The sequence below is a fragment of the Ranitomeya variabilis genome, chromosome 1, assembly GCF_051348905.1.
Source record: "Ranitomeya variabilis isolate aRanVar5 chromosome 1, aRanVar5.hap1, whole genome shotgun sequence".
Lineage (NCBI taxonomy): Eukaryota > Metazoa > Chordata > Amphibia > Anura > Dendrobatidae > Ranitomeya > Ranitomeya variabilis.
In genome coordinates this window covers 691,839,223-691,857,254 of record NC_135232.1, presented here as the reverse complement: position 1 = coordinate 691,857,254, position 18,032 = coordinate 691,839,223, and positions in this window count along the sequence as shown.

Genomic DNA, 18,032 nt, shown 5'->3' with positions numbered 1-18,032 from the left:
TTCTCACATGTTGGGAACTGTAGCTGAACTTATGGGAGCACTGTGGTTGTCAGATATGGGTACACTGTGGTTGTCAGATATGGGTGCACTGTGGTTGTCAGATATGGGTGCACTGTGGTTGTCAGATATGGGTGCACTGTGGTCAGATATGGGTGCACTGTGGTTGTCAGATATGGGTGCACTGTGGTTGTCAGATATGGGTACACTGTGGTTGTCAGATATGGGTGCACAGTGGTTGTCAGATATGGGTGCACTGGTTGGCAGATATGCGTACACTGTGGTTGGCAGATACACAAACCCTGGCAAAAATGATGGAATCACCGGCCTTGGAGGATGTTCATTCAGTTGTGTAATTTTGTAGAAATAAAGCAAATCACAGACATGGCACAAAACTAAAGTCATTTCAAATGGCAACTTTCTGGCTTTAAGAAACACTAAAAGAAATCAAGAACAAAAAGTGTGGTAGTCAGTAATGGTTACTTTGTTAACCAAGCATAGGGGAAAATTTATGGAATCACTCAATTCTGAGGAAAAAATTACGGAATCAACCCTGTAAATTTTCATAACCAAAAATAACACCTGCATCAAATTAGATCTGCTCGTTAGTCTGGTGGACTGACATCATGGCTCCAACACAAGAGATGTCAATTGAAACAAAGGAGAGGATTATCAAACTCTTAAAAGAGGGTAAATCATCACGCAATGTTGCAAAAGATGTTGGTTGTTCACAGTCAGCTGTGTCTAAAATCTGGACCAAATACAAACAACATGGGAAGGTTGTTAAAGGCAAACATACTGGTAGACCAAGGAAGACATCAAAGCGTCAAGACCGGAAACTTAAAGCAATATGTCTCCAAAACAGGAAATGAACTGCAAAACAAATGAAGAACGAATGGGTGGAAACTAGAGTCAACATCTGTGACCGAACTGTAAGAAACCGCCTAAAGGAAATGGGATTTACATACAGAAAAGCTAAACGAAAGCCATCGTTAACACCTAATCAGAAAAAAACAAGGTTACAATGGGCTAAGGAAAAGCAATCGTGGACTGTGGATGACTGGGTGAAAGTCATATTCAGTGATGAATCACGAATCTGCATTGGGCAAGGTGATGATGCTGGAACTTTTGTTTGGTGCCGCTCCAATGAGATTTATAAAGATGACTGCCTGAAGAGAACATGCAAATTTCCACAGTCATTGGTGTTATGGGGCTGCATGTCAGGTAAAGGCACTGAGGAGATGGCTGTCATTACATCTTCAATAAATGCACAAGTTTATGTTGATGTTTTGGACACTTTTCTTATCTCATCAATGAAAAGGATGTTTGGGGATGATGAAATCATTTTTCATGATGATAATGCATCCTGCCATAGAGCAAAAACTGTGAAAACATTCCTTGAAAAAAGACACAGAAGGTCAATGTCATGGCCTGCAAATAGTCCGGATCTCAATCCAATTGAAAATCTTTGGTGGAAGTTGAAGAAAATGGTCCATGACAAGGCTCCAACCTGCAAAGCTGATCTGGCAACAGCAATCAGAGAAAGTTGGAGCCAGATTGATGAAGAGTACTGTGTGACACTCATTAAGTCCATGCCTCAGAGACTGCAAGCTGTTATAAAAGCCAGAGGTGGTGCAACAAAATACTAGTGATGTGTTGGAGTGTTTTTTTGTTTGTTTTTCATGAGTCCATAATTTTTTCCTCAGAATTGAGTGATTCCATAATTTTTCCCCTATGCTTGGTTAAAAAAAGTAACCATTACTGACAACCACTTTTTTTGTTCTTGATTTCTTTTAGTGTTTCTAAAAGCTAGAAAGTTGCCATTTGAAATGACTTTAGTTTTGTGCCAACTAAATGAACATCCTCCAAGGCCGGTGATTCCATAATTTTTGCAGGGGTTGTACATACACTGTGGTTGTCAGCTATGGGTACACTGTGGTTTGTCAGCTATGGGTACACTGTGGTTGTCAGATATGGGTACACCATACCTCCCAAGTTTTGAAGACGGGAAAGAGGGACAAAGTTTGTTGGGAACTGTAGCTGAACTTATGGGAGCACTGTGGTTGTCAGATATGGGTGCACTGTGGTTGTCAGATATGGGTGCACTGTGGTTGTCAGATATGGGTGCACTGTGGTTGTCAGATATGGGTGCACTGTGGTTGTCAGATATGGGTGCACTGTGGTTGTCAGATATGGGTGCACTGTGGTTGCCAGATATGAGTGCACTGTGTTTGTCAGACATGGGAGCACTGTGGTTGTCAGATATGAGTACACTGTGGTTGTCAGATATGGGTGCACTGTGTTTGGCAGATGTGAGTGCACTGTGTTTGGCAGATATGGGTGCACTGTGTTTGGCAGATATGGGTACACTGTGGTTGTCAGATATGGGTTTACTGTGGTTGTCAGATATGGGTGCACTGTGGTTGTCAGATATGGGTTTACTGTGGTTGTCAGATATGGGTGCACTGTGGTTGTCAGATATGAGTGCACTGTGTTTGTCAGACATGGGTGTACTGGGTTTGGTGTTTTTTTTATGGATAGAACATGTCCATTTTAAGTCACTAATCATAATCACCCTTAGAAGTCTACGGATCCCGGAAACATATGGCCTCAGTGTACCGCAGAGAAGAAGCTTTGGTAGTATTTTTTTTAGCATACAAGAAAATCCCTGGACACTGACCAAATGCTAATGAAAATTGTCACTTGTTTTGCTTGTCCAAAAATACAAAAAGATGTCTGTACGAGACATTAAGGTCGGGGTCACACTTATGAGTGCAATGCAAGAAACTCATGTGAGTCTGTCGCCTCAATGCCCGACACAGCCGCCGGCACTCGGGTCCGGAGCATTCAGCTGTATAGAAATACATGCAGCCGCACACTCCGGACCCGAGTGCCGGCGGCAGTGTCGTACATTGAGGCGACAGACTCACATGAGTTTCTCGCATTGCACTCACAAGTGTGACCCCGACCTAAGCCTGATGACTGGGGCAAATTTGTTGCAGAGCTCTTTTAGCAACATGTCCTTGGATTTCTGCAAACCCTGCCCACAAACATGAGATTGGAGTAGATATTTCTACTCAATTTAAACCTACAATTAAATGAGTTTTCCAAAAGTCACAAGTTGTCCCCTACACATGTGATTGGGGACAACTTGCTGATTGCTGGGGGTCCGAACAATGGGATCCCTGGTGGTCCCAAGAACGAGGTTATGGATCGTGAGAACAGGGCTCTGCAGCGCATCATCTTGGAAGGAGCAAAGGTGCCTATGGCTTATCTCCGCTCCATGCATTGTGGGTTACAAAGAACACGGACTTCTGCGCTGTCCCATAGACTACAGTGGTACACGTTCTATCTGTGTAAAACACTGAGCACGTGTGTTACACACCGTTTTTTTTCCACGGATAGCACATGGACACATTAGACCATGTTCTACTTTTTGTCAGCAATTTTTTTACTTTTTTTGTGTGCAGAAAATCTGCTTTCGTAACCACACAATCAATTTGGATGTGACATCATGAAAACTCCTGGCCATGGTGGTTTAAAGAGGTTTCCAAAATGTGTGTCTGAAAAAACACTTGTAAAAACCACAATTGCATTGTTACATAAAATCTCAGCCTTTCTGCGCTAAAAAAAGCATAAAAAATGCAACATCAGTGGGAAAACTGCAATATTTCTGCACTTAGGTCTAAGGGATAATGGCCTGAAATGCCAGTGTGAGGAGACTTATAAGCCGTGCAATGCTCCTCTGGGAAATTAACTATGCAAATAGTCTCTTCAGAGAGGAAGAGGATTTGAACTCTAGTGCCACCTACTGGAAGTAGCAAGCCTGAAAGTCAATATCCACCCTTTTCTGAGCAGTTACTCTCTACAAAGAGACATGTTACCCCTTGGACCTGTCAGAGGCCTCGCATACAACCAGATCAGTTCTCACACTTTGCACTGATGAGGGGCAATACCCCAAAACATGTGTTTGCAAATTGAGATTCTGGTTTGGCTTTTATCCTAAGTCATATAAAACCTCAAGCACCACAAGGGAGTCATGAAATTCAAAATTATTAACACTTTATTATAGTCAATAGAAAGTAAAACAAAATATACCAAACAGACAGATACAATGGGGCTAAAAAAGATGACAAAGGATGTCATCAGCATCAAGCCAAGCCCAAGGTAGGGTGTATCCTTAGAGAAGGTAATTGCATACAAGTAATCCACATAGTATAAAGTGCAAAGTGCAATAATGGTGGCAGCCACCGACTTATATAGCTATGATAGCCGTGCGAGCAATCAATGGGTAATTCAATTCATATATTCCATAGCTACGGTGCCAGCGAATCTAGTACCAGCATCTATATATGAATGCACATTACCTAGTACAGATGGCGAAAAACACAGGGACACCCATCCACCCCGACGCACGTTTCGGTCTGGTACCTTCCTCAAGGGTCGCATAGATGCAGAGGGGCATGGAGAATAAATAGAGGCACATGAACAGCGCGGTGCAGCCCCGCATTATCTCACGTCCGCCTGGTCCCAGCGAGCTGGGCAGCCGAAAACCGGAAACACGTGGGGCCCCACGTGACCCGGAAGTCGGCGCGCGGCTAATGGGAACCGAGCGGGCCGAAGCGCAGTCGGTGCATGCTCCGTGAATGAACAAATATATCGCTGTCATGTTTAACAAGGGCACAAGTCAGGGCAGTAGTGCGGGGATATCCTACGAAGGAGAACGGTACTGTAATCCTGCCCTAAGGCACCAGGCAATAAAACGGCATATGGGGTGTAATATCCTATTACTGTGCCCAGTATAACAGGCATATTTAAATGGCATTCATTTGGCCAAAGAGTGTGTATTGTGGGCCCCTTTTAGAACACCGATCGAATTAAATAGTACAAGGCTACAGCAGATTAACATCAATATTACCTTCATGGGCACAAATCCTCAGTAGCCTATATATTATGTATAACAATATATCCATAAATAATTAAACAAAAATAAAAATATAAATAATCCTATAACAGGATATATTGTATTAGAGATAGACTAATAATAAATAGCCGCAGTGGTATACATCACATACACTCACCGGCCACTTTATTAGGTACACCATGCTAGTAACGGGTTGGACCCCCTTTTGCCTTCAGAACTGCCTCAATTCTTCGTGGCATAGATTCAACAAGGTGCTGGAAGCATTCCTCAGAGATTTTGGTCCATATTGACATAATGGCATCACACAGTTGCCGCAGATTTGTCGGCTGCACATCCCAAAGATGCTCCATACAAGGCAGGATGGATCCATGCTTTCATGTTGTTTACGCCAAATTCTGACCCTACCATCCGAATGTCGCAGCAGAAATCGAGACTCATCAGACCAAGCAACGTTTTTCCAATCTTCTACTGTCCAATTTCGATGAGCTTGTACAAATTGTAGCCTCAGTTTCCTGTTCTTAGCTGAAAGGAGTGGTACCCGGTGTGGTCTTCTGCTGCTGTAGCCCATCTGCCTCAAAGTTCGACGCACTGTGCGTTCAGAGATGCTCTTAGGCCTACCTTGGTTGTAACGGGTGGCGATTTGAGTCACTGTTGCCTTTCTATCAGCTCGAACCAGTCTGCCCATTCTCCTCTGACCTCTGGCATCAACAAGGCATTTCCGCCCACAGAACTGCCGCTCACTGGATTTTTTTTCTTTTTCGGACCATTCTCTGTAAACCCTAGAGATGGTTGTGCGTGAAAATCCCAGTAGATCAGCAGTTTCTGAAATACTCAGACCAGCCCTTCTGGCACCAACAACCATGCCACGTTCAAAGGCACTCAAATCACCTTTCTTCCCCATACTGATGCTCGGTTTGAACTGCAGGAGATTGTCTTGACCATGTCTACATGCCTAAATGCACTGAGTTGCCGCCATGTGATTGGCTGATTAGAAATTAAGTGTTAACAAGAAGTTGGACAGGTGTACCTAATAAAGTGGCCGGTGAGTGTATGTGCCCCACACAGATACAGATGTACAAAATTAGACATAACCATAGCCAAGCCGAATGGCTCAATATACAGTCCTATATGGGGAAAGAACCCCATCATGGAGTCCATCTAGATAATGCCCGAAGGTTCGCACATGGGATAATCCTCTTCAATCTCAGAAGCTGTCTCAAACTTCAGATAATAACAACCACCCAATTCACCACAGATCTATGTCAATGCCCTGAATATAAAAAAGAATAGACAGTTAAAATCATGATAAAACCACAAGATGCGGACGCACATCCTAACACAGCAGTATGGTGACTAGAGGAAAGGTGCATAGCTTATATTTTCATTTAGCCCCCTTGGGTGCACGGTATTGAGAGACCATATCCAGCGTGTTTCCAACTGACCCAAGCGTTTAAATAGGTTACCCCCACGGATATTGACATTCAACATATCACTGCCACGCACTCTAAGAAGAGTGCTATCACATTGATGATAGGCCCTAAAGTGCCTCGGTATTGTTTTGAGGGTAGTTACATCCACTTCGGTTGCAGCTGCCTGGATCCCCAGGACATGTTCCCTAATTCTCACTTTAAACTGCCTGGTTGTCATTCCGATGTAGATGTAACCAAAAGGACATGTGGCATAATAAATAATGTACCTGGAGGTACACGTGATTCGTTTCTTGATGGTATAGCTCTTAGTACCATCAGAATTGGTGAATGTACTACATCTATCCACATTCGGACACGTCACACAGCGGCCACACGGGAAACAGCCTCCTGTCATTGGAATGGCATCCACGAATGTCCTTGATCCCTGTCCCACATAGTGGCTCCTAGTTAAGTGGTCTCGTAAATTCTTTGCCCGTCTAAAGGTTATTAACGGCCTCTTCGGAAGGAACTTCCCAATGATAGGGTCTACCTGCAAAATAGGCCAAGCCTTAGTCAAAGCTGCTCTAACCCTATCTGCCTGGGGATGAAACGTAGTGATGAACCTGAGTTGGTCCGCCCCCCCAGTCCTATTCTCCTGTGGTTTGTACAGTAGGTGATTGCGAATCGAATATTTGGCCCTGTGATAGGCCTTTTTAACAACACGTCTACTGTACCCCCGTTCAGCAAAACGTCATATAGCAAGGCTCGTTAAAGGGTATCAAGAAATATGAAAAACAAAGCAGTTTTATATGAAAAAAGACATCACAAAGAGACACAAACTTGATAAAAGCGCAAATAGGTGCAAAAATGCTGCAGAAAATCTGCAGGATCAAAAACTCCAAGTCCATACGGGCGTATGTCAAGGTCCAAAAACGCAATGCTCTGGGTCTCAGTCCCAACCCAAATTTACAGCCTCATATGTGTCTATGCGGCTGAAATTCTGGGTCTGGAGATCTGTGCTCAGTCTGACCATAAGGGCTCATACTCACTTGCGTGAAATACGGCCGAGTCTCGCATTGGTAACACCCGGCTCTGCCACCGGCACTTGGGAGCGGAGCATGCAGCTCCATGTATTGCTGTGCAGCCGCACGCTCCGCTCTGCAGTGCCGGCGGCAGTTGGATTGGTACCCAATGTAGATATAATTGGGTACCAATCCATAATCAATAGGCTGTTTGGAGGTAAAATATGATTTATTGATGTTTGTGGGGCATTATACGATTCTTTGAGGTTATTTGATGAGGGATTGTCCTCTTCCATTGGCAAGATTTCATCCTTGTATACTGCCCTTGTTCTTGGGTGTATTTTTCTGTATTTATGTTTTTAAATTCCAGTTGTGTGGTTAAAAGACATTAAATAAAACGTTATATGTTTATATACTATATACTGTCTCGGTGATCCCTGCGTTTGTGCATGTTTCTTTTCTCTTTTGTTGTATAACCTGGCCCTATTGTTTGCACACCTTGTATGCGCTCGTGATTCATGGACGCATGAATAAATAGGTCCACGATGTGAACAGATAGCACATGAAGCCATCGGTGTTGCAACCATGTGTGCGGTCTTTAATAGTGATGAGCGAGTATACTCCTTGCTCGGGTGGTCTCCAAGTATTTGTTAGTGTTCGGAGATTAAGTTTTCATCGCCTCAGCTGAATGATTTACATCTGTTAGCCAGCATAAGTACATGTGGGGGTTGCCTGGTTGCTAGGGAATCCCCACATGTAATCAATCTGTCTAACAGATGTAAATCATTCAGCTGAGGCGATGAAAACAATCTCCGAACACTAAGGCCGGCATCACACTAGCGAGTTTTACGGACGTATGAGCGCATAAACTACGTCCGTAAAATTCGCATTACACACGGCCCAATGATTCCCTATGTCCCAGCTCCTATCTGCCGTATATTACGGATCCGTATCATACGGTCTTGTACGGCCGTAGAAAATCGCAGCATGCTGCGTTTGTCACCGTATTGCGCAAAAAAATCGCCAATGAAAGTCTATGGGGGCGAGAAAAATACGGATTCCACATGGACCAGCAGTGTGACTTGCGAGAAATACGCAGCGGTGTTAGTGAAAAGCTGGTAATTCAATTGCCGGCTTTTCATTTCTCCTTCCCAAACCCAACATGATATGAGACATGGTTTACATACAGTAAACCATCTCATATCCCCCTTTTTTTTGCATATTCCACACTACTAATGTTAGTAGTGTGTATGTGCAAAATTTGGGCGCTGTAGCTGCTAAAATAAAGGGTTAAATGGCGGAAAAAATTGGCGTGGGCTCCCGCGCAATTTTCTCCGCCAGAGTGGTAAAGCCAGTGACTGAGGGCAGATATTAATAGCCTAGAGAGGGTCCATGGTTATTGGCCCCCCCGGCTACAAACATCTGCCCCCAGCCACCCCAGAAAAGGCACATCTGGAAGATGCGCCTATTCTGGCACTTGGCCACTCTCTTCCCACTCCCGTGTAGCGGTGGGATATGGGGTAATGAAGGGTTAATGTCACCTTGCTATTGTAAGGTGACATTAAGCCAGATTAATAATGGAGAGGCGTCAATTATGTCACCTGTTGTGATCCGCTTTTTGGGCTCCCCTAGTGGTGGCTGGTGGTACTGGAGACTTGTGTGTTCTTTTCTGCCTCAGCTCACCTGCTTCCATCAGTTTTGGGAGTTCCCTATTTAGCCTTGCTCTCCAGTCACTTCCTTGCCGGTCATCATTGTAACCTGAGTCTTTCAGTTGCATGTTCCTGCTACCAGTCTGCTTATCAGCTAAGTGGACTTATTGTCCTTATCGTTTTTGTATTTTTGTCCAGTTTACAGTTTGTCATTTCCTGTTACTGGAAGCTCTTGTGGACTGAAATTGCCACTCCTGTGTCATGAGTTGACACAGGAGTCTTAAAGTAATTTCAGGATGGGTTTTTGAAAGGGTTTTTCAGCTGACCGTGAAGTCCTCTTTTGTATCCTTCCTCTATCTAGTAAGTGGACCTCGCTTTGCTAAATCTACCTTCATACTGTGTATGTCTTTTCCTCTGAACTCACCGTTAATATATGTGGGGGCTACTATCATCTTTGGGGAATTTCACTAGAGGTAAGCCAGGTCTGTTCCTTCCTCTTCCAGGTGTAGTTAGTTCTCCGGCTGGCGCATGGCATCTAGGCAGCCGTAGGAATGCTTCCTGGCTACTGTTAGTTGTGTGGTAGATTTAGGTCACGGTCAGCTTGAGTTTCCATCACCCGAGGGCTAGTCTGTTATTTTGTGTTTCTGATGTTCCCATGCCATTGGGGAACCATGACAGTATGACCGGCCGCTGTTAAAGTAATTGGCAGAAGAAAGGAGAGTAAAAGAAGTCTGTAGATTTTTTTTTTTTTTCCTCACATGTTTGCTACTTAGTTGGCTCAGTTGTATTTCTGCTCTATTTACAGCCTTGCCTTCTCTCCTTCTAATCCTTGAATGGCTCTGATCTCTCCGGTTTAAGGATGGACAGGTTTAAATAATCTTGCTACGAAGGTTCAGAATTTACAAGATTATGTTATACGTACTCCTATTTCTGAACCTAAGATTCCTACACCAGAGGTATTTTCCGGAGATAGATCTCGGTTTCAGAATTTCAAATGTAATTGTAAATTATTCCTTTCTCTCAGACCTCACTCCTCTGGAGATCCTGTTCAGCAGGTTAAGATTGTGATTTCTTTGCTGCGAGGTGACCCTCAAAATTGGGCATTTTCATTGACACCAGGGGATCCTGCGTTGCTCAATGTGGATGCGTTTTTTCTGGCTTTAGGGTTGCTGTATGAGGAACCTAATTTGGAGATTCAAGCTGAAAAAGCTTTAATAGCCCTGTCTCAAGGGCAAGATGAAGCTGAGATATACTGCCAAAAATTTCGTAAATGGTCTGTGCTTACTCAGTGGAATGAGTGTGCCCTAGCGGCAATTTTCAGAGAAGGCCTTTCTGATGCCGTTAAGGATGTCATGGTGGGGTTTCCTACGCCCACAGGTCTGAATGAGTCCATCACAATGGCGATTCAGATTGATCGGCGTTTGCGGGAGCGCAAACCCGTGCACCATTTGGCGGTATCTTCTGAAGGGACGCCAGAGAAAATGCAATGTGACAGAATTCTGTCAAGAAGCGAGCGGCAGAATTATAGGCGCAAAAATGGCTTGTGCTTCTACTGTGGTGATTCCGCGCATGTTATATCAGCATGCTCTAAACGTACTAGGAAGGTTGACAAGTCTGTTTCTATTGGCACTTTACAGTCTAAATTTCTTCTGTCTGTAACTCTGATTTGTTCATTATCAGTTATTACCGTGGATGCCTATGTGGACTCTGGCGCCGCTCTGAGTCTCATGGATTGGTCCTTCGCCAGGCGCTGTGGGTTTGATTTGGAGCCTCTGGAAGTTCCTATACCTCTGAAGGGTATTGATTCTACACCTCTGGCTTGTAATAGACCACAGTTCTGGACGCAAGTGACTATGCGTATGACTCCAGACCATCAGGAGATGATTCGCTTCCTCGTGTTGCATAATTTACATGATGTGTTAGTGCTTGGATTACCATGGTTGCAATCTCATAACCCAGTACTGGACTGGAAAACTATGTCTGTGTTAAGCTGGGGATGTCGGGGGGCTCATGGGGACATACCTTTGGTTTCTATCTCGTCATCTATTCCCTCTGAGGTTCCGGCATTTTTGTTGGATTTTGGGGATATTTTTGAAGAGCCTAAAATTGGTTCTCTCCCTCCCCACAGAGAGTGTGATTGCGCCATAGATCTGATTCCAGGCAGTAAATTTCCAAAGGGTCGTTTGTTTAACCTATCTGTACCTGAGCATGCTGCCATGCGAGAGTATGTTAAGGAGTCCCTGGAAAAGGGACATATTCGTCCTTCTTCATCACCTTTAGGAGCTGGGTTTTTCTTTGTCTCTAAAAAGGATGGCTCGCTGAGGCCTTCTATTGATTATCGACTCCTGAATAAAATTACTGTCAAATATCAGTATCCGTTGCCGCTGCTTACTGATTTGTTTGCTCGCATAAGGGGGGCTAAGTGGTTCTCCAAGATTGATCTCCGTGGGGCGTATAATTTGGTGCGAATTAAGCAAGGGGATGAGTGGAAAACCGCATTTAATACGCCTGAGGGCCACTTTGAGTATTTAGTAATGCTTTTCGGCCTTTCTAATGCACCTTCAGTTTTTCAGTCCTTTATGCATGATATTTTCCGTGAATATCTGGATAAATTTATGATTGTGTATTTGGACGATATTTTGATTTTTTCTGAGGACTGGGAGTCTCATGTTCAGCAGGTCAGGAGGGTTTTTCAGGTCTTGCGGGAGAATTCTCTGTGTGTAAAGGGTTCTAAGTGTGTTTTTGGGGTTCAAAAGATTTCCTTTTTGGGGTAAATTTTTTCCCCTTCTTCTGTTGAGATGGACCCTGTCAAGGTTCGGGCTATTTGTGACTGGACGCAGCCTACTTCTCTAAAGGGTCTTCAGAAGTTCTTGGGCTTTGCTAATTTTTATCGTCGATTTATAACTGGTTTTTCTGGTGTTGCTAAGCCTCTTACGGATTTGACTAAGGAGGGTGCTGATGTTGCCAATTGGTCCTCTGCCGCTGTGGAGGCCTTTCGGGAACTTAAGCGCCGCTTTTCGTCTGCCCCTGTGTTGCGCCAGCCTGATGTCTCTCTCCCCTTTCAGGTTGAGGTCGATGCTTCCGAGATCGGAGCGGGGGCGGTTTTGTCGCAGAAAAGTTCCGATTGCTCAGTGATGAGACCTTGTGCGTTCTTTTCTCGAAAATTTTCTGCCGCCGAAAGAAATTATGATGTCGGTAATCGGGAGCTTTTGGCCATGAAGTGGGCATTTGAGGAGTGGCGTCATTGGCTTGAGGGTGCTAAACATCAGGTGGTGGTTTTGACTGATCACAAGAATCTGATTTATCTTGAGTCTGCCAGGCGCCTGAATCCTAGACAGGCGCTGGTCGTTGTTTTTCTCTCGGTTTAATTTTGTGGTCTCATATCTACCAGGTTCTAAGAATGTGAAGGCAGATGCCCTTTCTAGGAGTTTTGAGCCTGATTCCCCTGGTGATTCGGAACCTACAGGTATCCTTAAGGATGGGGTGATATTATCCGCTATTTCCCCAGATCTGCGACGTGCTTTGCAAGAGTTTCAGGCGGATAGACCTGATCGCTGTCCACCTGGTAGACTGATTGTTCCTGATGATTGGACCAGTAGAGTCATCTCGGAGGTTCATTCTTCTACGCTGGCGGGTCATCCTGGAATTTTTGGTACCAGGGATTTGGTGGCTAGATCCTTCTGGTGGCCATCTCTGTCTCGAGATGTGCGTGTTTTTGTGCAGTCTTGTGATGTGTGTGCTCGGGCCAAGCCTTGTTGTTCTAGGGCTAGCGGGTTGTTGTTGCCCTTGCCTATTCCGAAGAGGCCTTGGACGCACATCTCGATGGACTTTATTTCTGATCTTCCTGTCTCTCAGAGGATGTCTGTTATCTGGGTGGTGTGTGACCGTTTTTCTAAGATGGTTCATTTGGTGCCATTGCCGAAGTTGCCTTCCTCGTCTGAGTTGGTTCCTTTGTTTTTTCAAAATGTGGTTCGCTTGCATGGTATTCCTGAAAATATCGTTTCTGATAGGGGTACCCAGTTCGTTTCTAGATTTTGGCGGGCATTCTGTGCCAGGTTGGGCATTGATTTGTCTTTTTCGTCTGCCTTCCATCCTCAGACTAATGGCCAGACGGAGCGAACTAATCAGACTTTGGAGACGTATTTGAGGTGTTTTGTGTCTGCGGATCAGGATGATTGGGTTGCCTTTTTGCCGTTGGCGGAGTTTGCTCTTAATAATCGGGCTAGTTCGGCCACTTTGGTTTCCCCTTTCTTTTGCAATTCGGGGTTTCATCCCCGTTTTTCTTCTGGTCAGGCGGAGTCTTCGGATTGTCCTGGAGTAGATGCTGTGGTGGATCGGTTGTATCGGATTTGGGAACAAGTGGTGGACAATTTGAATTTGTCCCAGGAGAGGACTCAGCGGTTTGCTAACCGCCAGCGTCGGGTTGGTCCTCGCCTTCGTGTTGGGGACTTGGTGTGGTTGTCTTCCCGTTTTGTCCCAATGAGGGTTTCTTCTCCTAAATTTAAGCCTCGGTTCATCGGTCCCTATAGGATTTTGGAGATTATTAACCCTGTTTCCTTTCGTTTGGACCTCCCGGCATCTTTCGCTATCCATAATGTGTTCCATCGGTCGTTGTTGCGGAGATACGAGGTGCCGGTGGTTCCTTCTGCTGAGCCTCCTGCTCCTGTGCTGGTTGAGGGTGAATTGGAGTACGTTATAGAGAAGATCTTGGACTCCCGTATTTCCAGGCGGAGACTCCAGTATCTGGTTAAATGGAAGGGCTATGGTCAGGAAGATAATTCTTGGGTAACTGCCTCTGATGTTCATGCCTCGGATTTGGTTTGTGCCTTTCATAGGGCTCATCCAGGTCGCCCTGGCGGTTCTTGTGAGGGTTCGGTGCCCCCTCCTTAAGGGGGGGGGTACTGTTGTGATCCGCTTTTTGGGCTCCCCTAGTGGTGGCTGGTGGTACTGGAGACTTGTGTGTTCTTTTCTGCCTCAGCTCACCTGCTTCCATCAGTTTTGGGAGTTCCCTATTTAGCCTTGCTCTCCAGTCACTTCCTTGCCGGTCATCATTGTAACCTGAGTCTTTCAGTTGCATGTTCCTGCTACAAGTCTGCTGATCAGCTAAGTGGACTCTTGTCCTTTTTGTTTTGTATTTTTTGTCCAGTTTACAGTTTGTCATTTCCTGTTACTGGAAGCTCTTGTGGACTGAAATTGCCACTCCTGTGTCATGAGTTGACACAGGAGTCTTAAAGTAATTTCAGGATGGGTTTTTGAAAGGGTTTTTCAGCTGACCGTGAAGTCCTCTTTTGTATCCTTCCTCTATCTAGTAAGTGGACCTCGCTTTGCTAAATCTACCTTCATACTGTGTATGTCTTTTCCTCTGAACTCACCGTTAATATATGTGGGGGCTACTATCATCTTTGGGGAATTTCACTAGAGGTAAGCCAGGTCTGTTCCTTCCTCTTCCAGGTGTAGTTAGTTCTCCGGCTGGCGCATGGCATCTAGGCAGCCGTAGGAATGCTTCCTGGCTACTGTTAGTTGTGTGGTAGATTTAGGTCACGGTCAGCTTGAGTTTCCATCACCCGAGGGCTAGTCTGTTATTTTGTTTTCTGATGTTCCCATGCCATTGGGGAACCATGACAGTCACCTATCCATTATTAATCCAATTGTATGAAAGGGTTAAAAAACACACACACACAGATTATTAAAAAGTATTTTAATGAAATAAACACACAGGTTGTTTTAATATTTTATTGCTCTCTCAATCCACCAGAAGACCCTCGCTTGGCAAAATAATAAACCAACAATATACATACCCTCTGATGAACTGTCACGTCCCACGAAGTAAATCCATCTGAAGGGGTTAACTCATTTTACAGGCAGGAGCTGTGCTAAAGCACTGCTCGTGGCTGTAAAAACTCCGGGTGCTGAAAGGAAAGCTTGGTGATCTGTACTTACATTGAGTCGCGGTGAGGCGCCCTCTGGTGGATGAACTCATGAACTGGAGCCTTGGAAAAGTTCCCACGCTCGAGTTCATATGAGTTCATCCACCAGAGGGCGCCTCACCACAACTTAAGGTAACTACAGATCACCCAGCTTTCCTTTCAGCACCCGGGGTTACAGGCACGAGCGAGTGCTTTAGCACAGCTCCTGCCTGTAAAATGAGTTAACCCCTTCAGATGGATTTACTTCGTGGGACCTGACAGTTCATCAGAAGGTATGTATATTGTTGGTTTATTATTTTGCCAAGCGAGGGTCTTCTGGTGGATTGAGAGAGCAATAAAATATTAAAACAACCTGTGTGTTTATTTCATTAAAATACTTTTTAATAATGTGTGTGTGTTTTTTAACCCTTTCATACAATTGGATTAATAATGGATAGGTGACATAATTGACGCCTCTCCATTATTAATCTGGCTTAATGTCACCTTACAATAGCAAGGTGGCATTAACCCTTCATTACCCCATATCCCACCGCTACACGGGAGTGGGAAGAGAGTGGCCAAGTGCCAGAATAGGCGCATCTTCCAGATGTGCCTTTCTGGGGTGGCTGGAGGCAGATCTTTGTAGCCAGGGGGGCCAATAACCATGGACCCTCTCTAGGCTATTAATATCTGCCCTCAGTCACTGGCTTTACCACTCTGGCGGAGAAAATTGCGTGGGAGCCCACGCCAATTTTTTCCGCCATTTAACCCTTTATTTTAGCAGCTACAGCACCCAAATTTTGCACATACACACTACTAACATTAGTAGTGTGGAATATGCAAAAAAAAAGGGGATATGAGATGGTTTACTGTATGTAAACCATGTCTCATATCATGTCGGGTTTGTGAAGGAGAAATGAAAAGCCGGCAATTGAATTACCGGCTTTTCACATATATCGCGCTGAGTTAAATATAAATACAGAATATATATATATATATATATATATATATATATATATATATATATATATATATATATATATATATATATATATATATATATACACTCACCGGCCACTTTATTAGGTACACCATGCTAGTAACGGGTTGGACCCCCTTTTGCCTTCAGAACTGCCTCAACTCTTCGTGGCATAGATTCAACAAGGTGCTGGAAGCATTCCTCAGAGATTTTGGTCCATATTGACATGATGGCATCACACAGTTGCCGCAGATTTGTCGGCTGCACATCCCAAAGATGCTCCATACAAGGCAGGATGGATCCATGCTTTCATGTTGTTTACGCCAAATTCTGACCCTACCATCCGAATGTCGCAGCAGAAATCGAGACTCATCAGACCAAGCAACGTTTTTCCAATCTTCTACTGTCCAATTTCGATGAGCTTGTACAAATTGTAGCCTCAGTTTCCTGTTCTTAGCTGAAAGGAGTGGTACCCGGTGTGGTCTTCTGCTGCTGTAGCCCATCTGCCTCAAAGTTCGACGCACTGTGCGTTCAGAGATGCTCTTAGGCCTACCTTGGTTGTAACGGGTGGCGATTTGAGTCACTGTTGCCTTTCTATCAGCTCGAACCAGTCTGCCCATTCTCCTCTGACCTCTGGCATCAACAAGGCATTTCCGCACACAGAACTGCCGCTCACTGGATTTTTTTTCTTTTTCGGACCATTCTCTGTAAACCCTAGAGATGGTTGTGCGTGAAAATCCCAGTAGATCAGCAGTTTCTGAAATACTCAGACCAGCCCTTCTGGCACCAACAACCATGCCACGTTCAAAGGCACTCAAATCACCTTTCTTCCCCATACTGATGCTCGGTTTGAACTGCAGGAGATTGTCTTGACCATGTCTACATGCCTACATGCACTGAGTTGCCGCCATGTGATTGGCTGATTAGAAATTAAGTGTTAACAAGAAGTTGGACAGGTGTACCTAATAAAGTGGCCGGTGAGTGTATATACTGTATATATGTTTTACCGAACATTTGAGCACATAAATCCATTAGATGTCGGTTTTGCAAGCCTGCGAGAAAATATCGCAGTACGGATGCCATACGGATTACATACGGAGGATGCCATGCGCAAAATACGCTGACACACCCTGCCTACGGATGACATACGGACCACTATTTTGGGGACTTTTCTGCGTATTACGGCCGTAAAAAACGGACCGTATTTTTATACGCTGAGTGTGAGGCCGGCCTAAGGCTGCGTATTTCTCGCAAGTCACACTGCTGGTCCATTTGTAATCCGTATTTTTCTCGCCCCCATAGACTTTCATTGGCGATTTTTTTGCGCAATACGGTGACAAACGCAGCATGCTGCGATTTTCTACGGCCGTACAAGACCGTATAATACGGATCAGTAAAATACGGCAGATAGGAGCTGGGCCATAGAGAATCATTGTACCGTATGCAATCCGTATTTTCTGCACCTCTCATATGTCCATAAAACTCGCTAGTGTGACGCCGGCCTCATACACTGAGTGTGACGCCGGCCTAACATATAGGCCGGCATCACACTCAGCGTAAGACAATACGGTCCGTTTTTTACGGCCGTAATACGGAGAAATGTTCCCAAAATAGTGATCCGTAGGCAGGGTGTGTCAGCGTATTTTGCGCATGGCATCCTCCATATGTAATCCGTATGGCATCCGTACTGCAATATTTTCTCGCAGTCTTGCAAAACCAACATCTAATGGATTTATGTGCTCAAATGTTCGGGAAAACATATATACAGTATATATATATATATATATATATATATATATATATATATATATATATATATATATATATATGTCATTGAGACACATATATATATATTCTGTATTTATATTTAATTCAGCGCAATATATGTTAAAAGCCGGTAATTGAATTGCCGGCTTTTCATTTCTCCTTCACAAACCCGACAGGATATGAGACATGGTTTACATACAGTAAACCATCTCATATCCCCCTTTTTTTTGCATATTCCACACTACTAATGTTAGTAGTGTGTATGTGCAAAATTTGGGCGCTGTAGCTGCTAAAATAAAGGGTTAAATGGCAGAAAAAATTGGCGTGGGCTCCCGCTCAATTTTCTCCGCCAGAGTGGTAAAGCCAGTGACTGAGGACA